Source organism: Staurois parvus, unplaced genomic scaffold (assembly GCF_062004578.1).
Source record: "Staurois parvus isolate SC_StPar_1 unplaced genomic scaffold, SC_StPar_1.0 ptg000177l, whole genome shotgun sequence".
NCBI classification, from domain to species: Eukaryota; Metazoa; Chordata; class Amphibia; order Anura; family Ranidae; genus Staurois; species Staurois parvus.
Window position 1 is genome coordinate 7,862,131 of NW_028317973.1, and position 13,183 is coordinate 7,875,313.

Below are 13,183 nucleotides of genomic sequence, written 5' to 3' on the forward strand. Positions count from 1 at the left end.
TGTGAGATTAGTCAATATTACTGATACTGTTTGCTGATACTGTGTAGTGCTGGTTTAACTTTGCTTATTTGGGTGCGGTGCCCTATTCTAAATTGCATAACTTAATTATTGCATTGTTTAACTCACTGTGAGACAACTGAGTCTTCTATTTATTCATTGATGTATTGTATGTATTACCATTGACCTTCAGCAGTGACAATACACCTACTTTATTCACAGTTCTCCAGTTTGGTGCTTATTTTCTGGTACTAAAACACAGTTGTTGCAGGATATTTGTATTTGTGCTACCATAAGTGTTCGCAGCTTCCATCTGTTTAACCAGGTGTGTCAGAGGGGTTGTTCATGGAATCTAGGCAAAAGAACAAAAAACCCAATATACCGAGCAACTCCTGTGGGAGTAACACTACATCTCTATTTTGAGTTATAAAGTTTATGCGATATAATTTATTCACTTCTTGTATTTTCATGATTAAGGGTCCTTTCACATGGGCGGAACCAGTTTAACGGGTCTGCTTGCTCAGCGGGGCATCTCACCACTGATCCCTGCTGAGCAACTGGATGACAGGTCTGTGACCACTCCGCTGCTGCAGAGCAGACACAGAGCAGTTTTATCTCTTCAATGAACAGTCAGATGAAAATGGACCATCTGTCCATTTCTATCTTACCCGATCCGACGGATGGAAGGGGAATTGGATCTCCATCCATCCCTTTTTTGTGGGTCGGATCAGACTGGATGTTGGCGGGTGTAAACACATACATGTCCGTTTACACCCGCTGCTCAATAGAGGAGAATGGAGTTCCGATTGGGTCCCCCTGAAAAATGGGCAGGCGGACCCGATCAGAACATCCATGTGAAAGAGGCCTTATTTCATATACATGATTTTATTTCTACCAATGGCTGTTGATATAAGAAAATGGTTGTTGGAGTAATATACAATCACTGTGAAGCAATTCTAAGCCACCTGATGCATAAATAATAAGCAACTACTGCTGCCCAATTTTATACAAATATAATTAAAAATGATATATTGGAACATGATTTAAAACATGAACAAGTGTCAATAAGACGCTAACGCTAACGCTGACGTACAAAGCTGTCCACCATACTGCCCCGAACTACATCACTGACCTAATATCCAAGTACCGCCCAGCACGCACACTCCGCTCCTCACAAGACCTCCTTCTCTCTAGTTCCCTGGTCTCCTCCTCCCATGCCCGCCTCCAGGACTTCTCCAGGGTGTCACCCATCCTCTGGAACTCCCTGCCCCAACCCATCAGATTATCACCTACTCTCCTCTCCTTTAGGCGCACCCTGAAAACCCATCTCTTCAGGGAAGCCTACCCCGCCCCCTGCTAACTTGCCGACCTCCTCCACTCTTCCTACCACTCCATCCCCCACAGCTATCTCCTCCTGTGCCACCATCCCCTCCCTCCTAGATTGTAAGCTTGAAAGAGCAGGGCCCTCGATCCCCTCATGTTTTGCATTGTATTGGTATTGTTCTGTCACATGTTCTGTCCCCCTTTATAATGTACAGCGCTGAGCGAACTATTGGCGCTTTATAAATACTGTATTATAATAATAATAATAATAATAATAACTGACAACTTAATCTAAAAAAATAAATAAAGAGCAGAGAATTAAAAAATAAAGAAATCTAGGCAAATGTATAAGCCTCTGTTTAAAATACACACACACAAATATATTTTCACTGAAAGGTTTTCCAAAGTTATTTTATAGAGCTGCCTGCATTTGTGTTCACTCACCTAGTATAGTGGTGGCTCCCCAGGAGTCCTAAAACCCCAGAGTGTCCATGTCATGCTTCTATGGTTGAGAGCTCAGCCATGCTGCCTGTTTTCCCCTACAACCATTACTCCCGCCTTCCATCTCCTGTGCCTCGCTATTAAAGGAGGCCTGATAAACCAAAAGGGAATTGGCAGATTAAGCTTTCATGCCTGATATCCATCACCCAATTAGGACTTTTAAAAGTGTCTATGGGGTCACCCTAAATTACTTATAAACTGTGTTATGTATAATTACTTGTTCATGTTAAGCTCTCATCATCTGAATGCCTGCAAAAGTTTCAGATCAAGTTTATGGCAGAAGTATCTACTGTGTGTAGATGAAAACATAGACACCAGATTCTTTCTACCTCTATTTTACGAAGTTATTGATATGCAAATATTCATATAGTTGGAGTATATGAAGGATTTATTAGGCAGTACACAGAGTTCAGGCATGCCTCCAGTAGGCAAAAGTGAGGCTTCATAAGTAAAGTGCTATGAAAAATTATTTGCCCCCTTCCTGATTTTTTTGCACATTTGTCACATTTAATTATTTAGATCATCAAACAAATTGTAATATTACAAAAATATAACCCAAGTGAGTACAAAATACAGTTTTTAAATGATGATTTCATTTATTAAGGGAAAAAAGCTGTCCAAACCTGCCTGGCCCTATGTAAAAAAGTAATTCCCCTCCTATTTGCTAAGTCATAATTGAACTGTGATTAACCACGTTTTTGGAAAGTTGAGTTAGGGCTCGTTCACACTTGGCTGTTTTACCAATGCTTTCCAAACGCCCCTATAGCATTTGATAAGCGTTGGTCCGGCATTTGCGGAGCGTTTTTTAATGCTCCGCAAACGCCGCATGCGCGTTGCTAGGCGTTTGCCGAGCGTTAAAAACGCTCCACAAACGCCTACAATGCAGTTTGAATGGTGTTACCGCTCCGCAAACACCCCGCAACCGTGTTGCAACTGCACCGCAAATGCCGGCCGGGCGTTTGCGGAGAGGCACCTTAGACTAGAATAGGAGGCTTCAACATCTCCTGACTCGACCAGAGGCATCCGTTTTGCTGCGACGCAATGCGACGCGACGCAAACGCTCCTGTTAGAACAGCACCATGTGCTGTAATGTGCAAAATTGGCAGAGGCCTCTCTGCCACCTGCACACAACGCTAGTGTGAACATAGCCTTAATGTTAACTTGCCACATCCAGGCCTGATTACTGCCAGACCTGTTGAATAAATAAATCACTTAAAGTGGTTGTGAAGGCTCAAGGTTTTTATTTTTTTTTTTATTCATGAAGGTAAAAACCTGTTCTGTGCAGCATCCCATCCAGCCCCCCCTAATACTCACCTAAGCCCCCTCTCGATCCAGCGATGTGCATTGGAATCTTGGCTATCCCAGGACTCCCTCTCCTCATTAGCTGAGACAGCAGCGGGAGCCATTGGATCACACTGCTGTCAATCACAGCCAGTAAGCCAATGAGAAGAGAGCGTGCTTCACTTTGTCAAACAGCTTCTATTTAAAGAGATACTAAAGGCTTACATTGACATGTATCAGTCTGGAAAGGGTTACAAAGCCATTTATAAGGCCTCGGGACTCCAGCAGACCATGATGTGAGCCATTATCCACAAATGGAAAAAACTTGGAACAGTGGTGAACCTTCCCAGGAGTGGCCAGCCTACCAAGATTACTCCAAGAACACAATGACAACTCATCCAGGAGGTAATAAAAGAACCCAGAACAACATATAAGAAACTACAGGCCTCACTTGCCCCAATTAAGGTCAGTGTTCATGATTCAACAATAAGAAAGAGACTGGGCAAAAATGACATCCACGAGAGAGTTCCAGGGCAAAAGCCACTGCTGACCAAAAAGAACACAAAGGATTTTCTCACGTTTGCCAAAAACATCTTGATTATCCCCAAGACCTTTGAGCAAATATTCTGTGGAGTTATGAGGCAAAAGTTTAACTTTTTGAAAGGTGTAAGTCCTATTATCTGGTATAAAACTAACACAGCATTTCATAAAAAGAACATCATACCAACAGTCAAACATGCTGGTGGAAGTGTGATGGTCTGGGGATGCTTTGCAGCTTCAGGACCTGGACGACTTGCCATAATTGATGGAACCATGAATTCTGCACTCTACCAGAAAATCCTGAAAAAGAATGTCCAGCCATCAGTTCATGACCTCAAGGTCAAGTGCCCTTGGGTTATCTAGCAAGGAGTTTAGGGGTCAATTACTTTTATACAAAGGACCGGGTAGGTTTGGATAGCTTTTTTCCCTCATTTTAAAACAGCATTTTGTATTTACTTGGTTTATCTTTCAATATTAAAATTTGATGATTTTTAATCATTTACGTGTGACGATTATGCAAAGGAATAAAAAATCAGGAAGGGGGCAATACTTTTTCACAGCACAGTAACTAATTCCAGGTATAGAAAACCTGACTCTTGTAAAGCAGATATATACTTTAGCAAGGATGTCAAATGAATGTGCAGCTACAGCACAAAGAAGGATTTCCAATACAGATAAAGTAAACATTTCACAGGTAGTCACTGGTGATTACCAAGAGACTATTCAAGAGAAAGAAGTAAGAGAATAGTTGTGTTCCTTTGGCACTTTTTGATAAACATACAAGTACATGAGTACAAAAACATACAGTTCCAGACACATAAAGTATGCAGCGACAGACATAAAAAATAAATGAGATGGATTAAAACTACAGTGTGATGTGTATATGACAAGACAGTATAGCCTAAGAGAAAGCCTTAGGGCAAAAACACACAGCAACATATTACCTGAAACACTTTCAGCCTGGTTATTGCCAATGGAACATCTTTAAATAAATATTGATGTGTTGTACAATTTTATCTATGCAGTGGATAGAAAATAAAATATTTCTTCGGAATGCTTCCTAGACAGTGTTTTATTATTCCAAGTGAAAGTGCAGTCTTCAATCCACACAATCTGGCTTGTCATATGCTTGAAGACCCCTTTTTGAGGTTCTTTCCTTAACTGACAGATTGTTAATGATACTGGCTTAGGAGGGCCAAGAACAGCCCGACTTAGACAAAAATTGCTCCCAGATCAAGGATCATTTGCAAAGATAAGGCTGCTCAAGAAATCCCTTGGGGCAATAAAATGTTTTTTTGGGCCAATTGAGGTGCTTGCTATTGTTCACAGGTATTTTCCAACTCTACGCAGAAGAGGAAATATCAAAGCACCTGCTATCATTGGCCAAGTATTATGATGGGCTCTAGTACTCCATCAACTTTCCACGAGGAGAGGCAGATATCACCCTGCACATTGTTCTTGGGGGAGATATCAGTCATTTTATGGGAAGCCCAAGTCAGGCATGTGTGTCCCATTAAAGAGCTTCTTTAAAGTAATTGTAAAGGATAATTACAAAAAAAAAATAACAACCATGTTATACTAACCTGCTCTGTGCAATGGAATTACATATAATGACTCTAACCCTTCTCTTTTCGGGTCCCCGGCCAATGCTCCTGGCTCCTCCTCTCTTCTGTGTGCCCCCATAGCAAGCTGCTTTAATGGGGGCACTTGTGTAAGCTCAATCCTGAGCATGCTACCTGGTGACTTGGCCCTACCCCTACTCCCTCATCACAGGATTTGACTGATAGCAGTGGGAACCAATGACTCCTGTTGCCTCAGCAAGCCTGAGGGAATGGGGAGAGAAGACAGAACCAATAAAGATGAACACTGTGTTGGATAGAGTAAGTATAATGGGAGTCAGTGGGCGATACTGCCACCTAAACATTGTTTACCTTAATGCAGGGACTGTCTAGGCTTTAGATAACCTGACTGCCCTAGGTAATTAATTCCAAAAAAAAGCTATCAAAAAGCTGAGCTAACAAAGTACTAAAAAAAAGCTTGTACTGATGACCCATAATTTCAAGACCATCGGAAATTATATCTGGTTGTGCCTTTTGGCAGATCCTACATACTTTCCAATGAAATACAGGCCTTCTGAAAGTCAGTATTTCCATATATTTTACCAGGTCCTCGCCTATATTACAGTCTACTCTCTCCATATGACACCCGGAAGTTATCGTATTTTGTGAGAATCTGGTGGCTCTGGCAGCAGGATGCTTATTATTATATACATGTTGGTTGCTATGGCTAGAGTTATGCCATTGCACAGACCTAAAAAGAGGGACAGTAGTAAAACAACAACAGATTTGTAATCAAAAGTGGAGCTGCCCTTCTAAAAAAGGTACACTTGTAAAGACAATATGGATTTGCTCCCAAAAGGACATTTTAAAGTAAATATGAATTTTGGAACAAAAGTGGTATTGTCCCCCCAAAAGAATAACAGTTGTATAGGAAAGATGCATTTTGGAACAAAAGGAGAATGTCTCTCCTAAAGAAGAATAATTGTGAAGGAAATGTGGATTTGGTTTCAAAAGACCAACATCTGTAAATAGGAAAATAGAAAGTATACATTTGGGGTCCACAAATGGACCAGCTAAGTAAGAAAGATACATTTGGGAACAAAAGAGGCATTAAACCTACAAACGAAGGATAGGTGTGAAGAAAATATGGATTATATTCTGAAAGAGAGACACTTATAAAAGAAAGATACATTTAGGAATGCAAGAGCCAATGGGAGTTGATTTACCAAAGGCAAATAGGCTGCTTACTTTGAATTGGATTTTTTTTCTGTGCAATGGAATTTACCCTTATAAATGAGGTGAAGATCTGCTGAATTCCATCATCTAATCATGTTACTAGCAAAAATACTGTTCTTTTAATATTTTCTTTGCATGTGACATGGCTTGCAAAGTGAACAATTTGCCTTTAAAGTATAAGTTCACCTTTTATAACACAATACATGTTATACCGATATTCTGGGTGTAACATGTAACATGTTACGATCTGAGCGGCCCCTTTTTCCCGCTTTGACAGCTAGCGGGGGATCCTCTCCCCCTTCGCTAGCTCTCACATTTTTAAAGAACATGGCCGTGCGCCCACCCGGCCGAGCCACTCATTCACAGCATTCTGTGAATGAGAGGCTACAAGTCCCAGCTGCCTTAGCGGCTGTCAGCTTGTAGTCTTCAATGAACTACCATGATGCTGTGGAGCGCCATGGTAGTTCATTCATTCTTCCTGTCAGTATATCTGCTTACTCGTACATCCTATATGGCAAGCAGATGTTCTGACAGATCTGCAGGAGACCTGCATGGCACCAGCAATCTACTGATTGTTGGTGCAATGCTTTATAGGCTGCTCCGATGGGAAAGAGAACTGTATGTAAACAATACAGTTCTCCTGTCACCTTGTGCACACTGCCTTGAATGGCTGTGTGCAGCACAGTCATGCAAAGCAGTGTGATTACAGTGAAGCACACACACAGACACAAGTAAAACAGCACACAGTTAACCCTTTGATCGCCCCTCATGTTAACCCTTTCCCGCCCAGTGCCATTAGTAGAGTGTCAGTGCTTTTAATTAGCACTGAGCACTGTATTGGTGTCACTGGGGATGTCAGTGACACTAAGTCAGTTCCCCCCAGTGTCAGAATGCCCGCCACAGTCCCGCTATAAGTTGCTGATCGGCGCCATTACTAGTAAAAATTAAAAATAAAATTCCAGTATCTATACCGCCATTTGTAAACACTATAACTTTCACGTAAACCAATTAATTTATATGTATTGGGAATTTTTTTAGCAAAGACATGTAGCAGAATACATTTTGGTCTAAATTTATGATGAAATTAGATTTTTTAATTTTTTACTGTACATGATTAATAGCAAAAAGTCAAAAATATTGTGTTTTTCCTCAAAATTGTCAGTCTTTTTTTTTATAGCACAAAAATTAAAACACACAGGCAATCAAATATCACCGAAAGAAAGCTCAATTTGAGGAAAAAAAAGGACATAAATTTCATTTGGGTACAGCATTGCATGACCGCGCAATTGTCAGTTAAAGTAACGCAGCGCCATAACACAAAAAATGGTCTGGTCAGGAAGGGGGGTAAATCCTCAGGAGGGCAAGTGGTTAATAAATCAATCCCAATGTGCTTACCATAGAAAAACAGTTGTGAAGGAAAGATGGATTGTTCCTTTAAAAAGGAGGAGGTTTAAAAAAAAAAAAGTGATTGTTCTCCGAAAGGAAGTGATTTTTAAAAGATGGACTTGGGTCCAAAAGGTTAGAGTGATTTGAGATCAAAAAGAGGAATTGTTTATCAAATAGAAAAGCAATCATGAAGAAAATATGGATTAGAGCCCACAAATTGAATTGTTCTTCAAATAAAAGGACAATGGTGAAAGAAAAATGGATTTGGTTCCAAAAAACAGAAGTTGGACAGTCGGGGGCTACTCGGATAACAAGCAATCAAGCTGTATTGTTGAAACCTGGTCTTTTATGATAAGCTCTCCACACTGACTAGCAATTAGTTACAGTTGCTAGAAATCCTGCCCATATGCTACCAGTTATCATCTCCATCTGACCATGTTAGGATGTTATTTGTAACTGCACATCCTCCTGCGTCTATTATGATGCCTTCATCACCTCACACTCTCGCTTCACTTTGGTTGTGCAATAGTCCCAACTCTTTTTTTTTTCGCTTTCTCTTGCTGAGTCCTAGTATGATACAGAGTAATCTGATGGGAGAAAAACATTCACTTGTGTCTTTTTCTCCTCCCACACTCATGACTGCAGCAAGCATTTCCAAGCAGCACTAGGAGGAGTGAGAAGGCAGAGGAGATCTCAGGCGTTCCAGGTTCATTGCTGTGACTCACAAGGTAATGCCATTATTTCCACCACTCCTGAGTCCAGGGAGATCTTGTGTCGCTGTCCCTCTCCTGGGCTACCTTACTTTGACTTTTTAGATATTTATTGCTCTGCATTGATACTGAGCACAAGACCTGCTCTGTGAACTCTATATAACAAGGTATCTTTTATGCCTTTCTTTTTTTTTTGCTGTGTTTGTTTGTGTGTTTTCTTGGCTTCATCACTGGTACCTAGACTTAGGTCAATGTTCATCTCATAGGAAGGATGTCTGTCTGCTGAAGATGGCAATGCCATCAATAAGGGGGCAGCACGTGCTGAAATAGTAGATGCTCTCTAGTCAATGTGGCATGATTCTTCAATGTACATTTCAGCAGATGAGCTCAAGTGAATGTGTTATGACTATTCCACATAGATTTCAGTAGATACATCTAACTGAATGTGACGTGATTATAAAATATAGATTCAGGGGTTTTTTTAACACTTTGCATGTCAAAAATAGATTTTTTTATGTGAACTTGCTGCACTTAATCGGTTTTTGCACACTTACACCTTGCTTTTATTTGAAAAAATATTCACCATGTGTTCTTCAATTGAGACACAGAATAGAAGCTTTTATCATCATCATTTTCCGTGATTCATTAAGGCTGATGTACTAAAGGATTTCAGAAAGTTGACACAATAAAATGAGTAAATATTTTTTTTTTCAATGATCAAATTCTGTAAAAAGAAAACCCCTTTTTACTTATTAATCTGCACATGATTGGATAAGTGAAATTACTATTCACACAATTGTATTAATGTGCCAATAGCAGGCATTGTAAACATGCCTTTTAGAAATGGCCCTTTATACTGTACTTCATCGCTGGTTTGTACACTTGAACATCAATGCTTTCATTACAGATACTTGCATATAATAGCTATGTGTATTTGGTTTTTTTTTTAAGTCAAACATTTGAAATGTGATCCAGAGTATTACCCAAAAAGAAGTATAAAACATGGTCAAGATTCTTCAAATGATTTAAACATAAAAGAAAGATCCAGGCAAACCAAAGCTTTGTTATGTGCATTGTGGGTCTCTTCATTATTTTAGGTGACTAAACACTAGAGAGTGACAGATTTGAGACACCTGTGCTGCGTATTCAAAGCCCAGGTCTCTTTCAGGTAGGGCATTGCATGAGGTCATGTAATTAGCAGAAGATATTCCATTCATGCCTCGTTCTTTCATGTGGAAGAGAGTTGTAGTCAATTTATCACAGTATGGCTACATCAGTGACTTTAACATTTGTGTTCTGCTGTAACATTTTAACAGAGGGGATTCCATTTCTTCGTATTGCATGCAGCTAGATGCGTGTTTCCAAGGAGACGACTGGCCTGCCATCGTACTTACACTCTCTGCCTCCACTATTTTGGCTTTGTGTGTGTGTGTGGTTTTTTTTTTCCTTTTCGCCTCTTTTATTTTCTGTACTCTGCCCATTTTCCCCCTCTTCTAAAGCTAGAGTTTTTCTTCACTCGGAATACAGAGCTGATAGCCTTGGGAAATATCCTGGATCTCTTATCTCATCATAAATAAACATATTTGATGCAGGTGACAGTTGCTGGAGGCTGTTTAGTTGTTATGGTGTAGGCACTTATGGGACTGCATAGTGAATACACCTCCAGACTGTAAAATGGAAGGGAATTCATGTTCCAAATGAATCTAGATCCTTTTAGAAAACCTTAACATGCTTTTGGTTAGTTATTTCATATTTGACATAATGGATTAGATATATAAACAGCTGTCAAGAAGTAGAACAACACCACTTTTCTATGTGATAATGGGAAAGTTATTAATACTCATCATAACAAAGGTACAAACCAATTGGGCTTAGTAGAAATGGTTCTGGGCACTGGTGTACTATGTTTTTGGAATATCACCTGTTTTATGTGTGTTGAAGTGTAGCTTCACCATGACAGCACTTAGCTGCAGGAAGGATGGAAGCAGTCACCTTCGAAGTGTTGTGCAACACCTTCTTACATATTCCTATGTTGGAGGAGGCTGCATGTATACATCAACCCCAATGTGTAGCTATGGTTTAAAACTGATAGATAATGATCACCTTCACTTAGGACACACCAATCAATAGTGCACACTCAATATTAAACAAAAACTGGGCTGTTTCTCCTATAAAGGTATAACCTTAGCAACATAATACACAAAATAGCATAATACACAAAATAACAGCAGCACTCCTGCTATTTTGTGTATTATATGGTTTAAAACTGCCAGGTTAACAAAGGAACATTGACTATAGGTTGCAACATTTCGGTATATAAATATATATATATATATATATATATATATATATTTAAAGACAATGATTATTATTATATTATTTTTTTAACAGGTTGTCATTTCACAGTGTCAGTGTTGTGCTATTGACATTTGCAAGATGCAATCTATTTAGTAATAACCTATTTGATAATTTTTAGTAATAATCTATTTAGTAATAACCTAATTGGTAATTATTAGTAATCATCTATTTAGTGAAAACCCTTTGACAGATATAATTCAGTTTGGAAGCTATCAGTTATATACAGTATATAGTACAGTTTTAGTAAAGCACTATGTAGATAGGGTTAATATATTCCCACGTGAAATTATTTAAGCTTGTTTACTTGTGACAATGTCTGTAAAATGCTGTACGGTAAGGTGAAAGGAAAAGATTTTCTGGTGGCGCTGAAGCAATGCAACAGCCTTGTATCATCATTACCATGACAATCGATGTTCCTGGTGTTCTGGAAATCTGCATATAATGTAGGCTTCATAGCTGAATTATTCTCTCTATAAAGGTGGAGTCAATAGCTGTGTTTTTATGAAAATCTATGTGCTGAGCGTTTAATTTTTCCGGTTTATTTGGATTGGCTTTTGAGCCTTTCCCCCCCCCCCCAACCCCCTTACTTTCCATCCCCTTAAACCAGCCTTTCTGAAACTTTTTGACATGGAGGAAGCCTAGAAATGACATCCTGGTCTCAGGGAACACCTGTTAATAATTATTCCATCTAAATCTCATGGTACATTAGTGCGATGGTCACTACGAAGAATGTTCCTTACATTTGTGGTCTTTGGGAAAAATCTCCTCCTTACAGATAACTGAAAATATCATTATTGTCAGTGATCACTTATCTGGGAGGCAGAATTTTCTCATTGCTTAAGGAACCCCTAGTAACTTTTGGAGGAACCCTAGTGTTCCTGGTTTAGAAAAGCCTACTCTAACTAATATATGCCAAGTCACCATATTGCCTTTACCGTGACATACAGCAGTGATCTCCAAACAGCCGCCACAGGCCACATGCAGCCTTTTGCTTGCCTCTATCTGGCCCTATGGAAACTATTCCTCCCACTGACACCATTAATGGGTCACTATTCCTCCCACTGACACTATTCTTCAAATTAATACCAACTATGGGGCAGTATTCCTCTTGTTAAAATGTGGGGGGATTGTTTACTCCCACTGATACCAGGCCATTTCTACTCACACTGGCCACACTCCAGCCCCCCCTAAAGCCTGAAGGACAGTAAACTGGCCGTTTGTTTAAAAAGTTTGGAGACACCTGGAACACAGCAACATAAGAAAAGCCAACTTTCATGTAAGTCAAAGCTACTGAAAGCCAATTTCTGAATTTCTGATCGATTGCAATGGATCATCTCATACTGTTTTATTGAAAGAACATACAGTACATAACAAAGAGATATTTTAGTTCTAGGTGGAACCTGGTGGGCTGAGTTTTCCCAAGGATTCTTATTGGTCATAGATACTCCAGCATCAAGACCTTACTGACTCTGCCCCTGCCTACCTGAGAGTTTTGGGTTTCCCTGCCCACATTTTCATGGTTAAGCTCCGCCTTTATATAAGATAAATAATTAACATGACATAAAGGGTTGATTGACTAAAACTAGAGAGTGAAAAATCTGGTGCAGCTGTACAATCAGTTTCTAAGTTCAACTTGATCAATCAAGCTTTGACAAAAAAACTGGAAACTGATTGGTTTCTATGCAGAGCTGCTCCAGATTTCGCATGCTCCAGCTTTAGTAAATCAACCCCAAATTGTCTGATGATTTAACTCTGCAGCACCTAGCATAAATGAGCTTAACCACATGCCGCCCAGCCACTGTAGAAATACGGCGGCAGGGCAGCATGGCTGGGCAAAACCACGTTTTAAAACATGTGTTTTTAAAACAGGTAGGGGGCGCGGCGCCGCCCTGCCTGTTCCGCCGATCACAGCCGCGGATGTCAGTCGCCGGCTCACAGCCGGTCGTTACCGGCTATGTCCCGGCGATCGGCGGCAATCGCTGACAGAGAGCACAGCTGCAGTAGCTGTACTTTCTGTCAGTTCCCTGACAGCTCCAGGACACGCAGATTGGGACAGAAGAGTTTATCTCTCTCGATCAGCGGTGTTCCCTGCAGTACACACCCCTGCCCCCTAGTAAAGCACTCCCCTCACACAGTTAACCCTTTCCCTGAATAATAAACTTAACCCCTTCCTCCCCAGTGCCATTAGTACAGTGTCAGTGTTTTTTTTTTTTGCACTGATCAATGTATTGGTGTCACTGGGGATGTCAGTGACCCCAAGTCAGTACCCCCCAATGTCAGAATGTCCGCCGC

The 13,183-nt window shown here is 40.2% G+C and overlaps 1 protein-coding gene across 2 annotated transcripts in view; it reads left to right on the forward strand.

Annotated features, from left to right (window-relative positions):
• The first annotated feature begins 8,402 nt into the window (after positions 1-8,402).
• LOC149462315 (uncharacterized) overlaps positions 8,403-13,183 on the forward strand; it is an 81,194-nt gene continuing 76,413 nt past the window's right edge. Inside the window, exon 1 of one of the 2 annotated variants that reach the window (XM_089677112.1) lies at positions 8,403-8,551. The gene's annotated coding sequence lies outside the window, so the exon portion shown is untranslated. Of the gene's footprint in view, positions 8,552-8,573; positions 8,701-13,183 lie in introns of those variants that run through there. The other variant, XM_089677114.1, reaches the window with a different exon arrangement.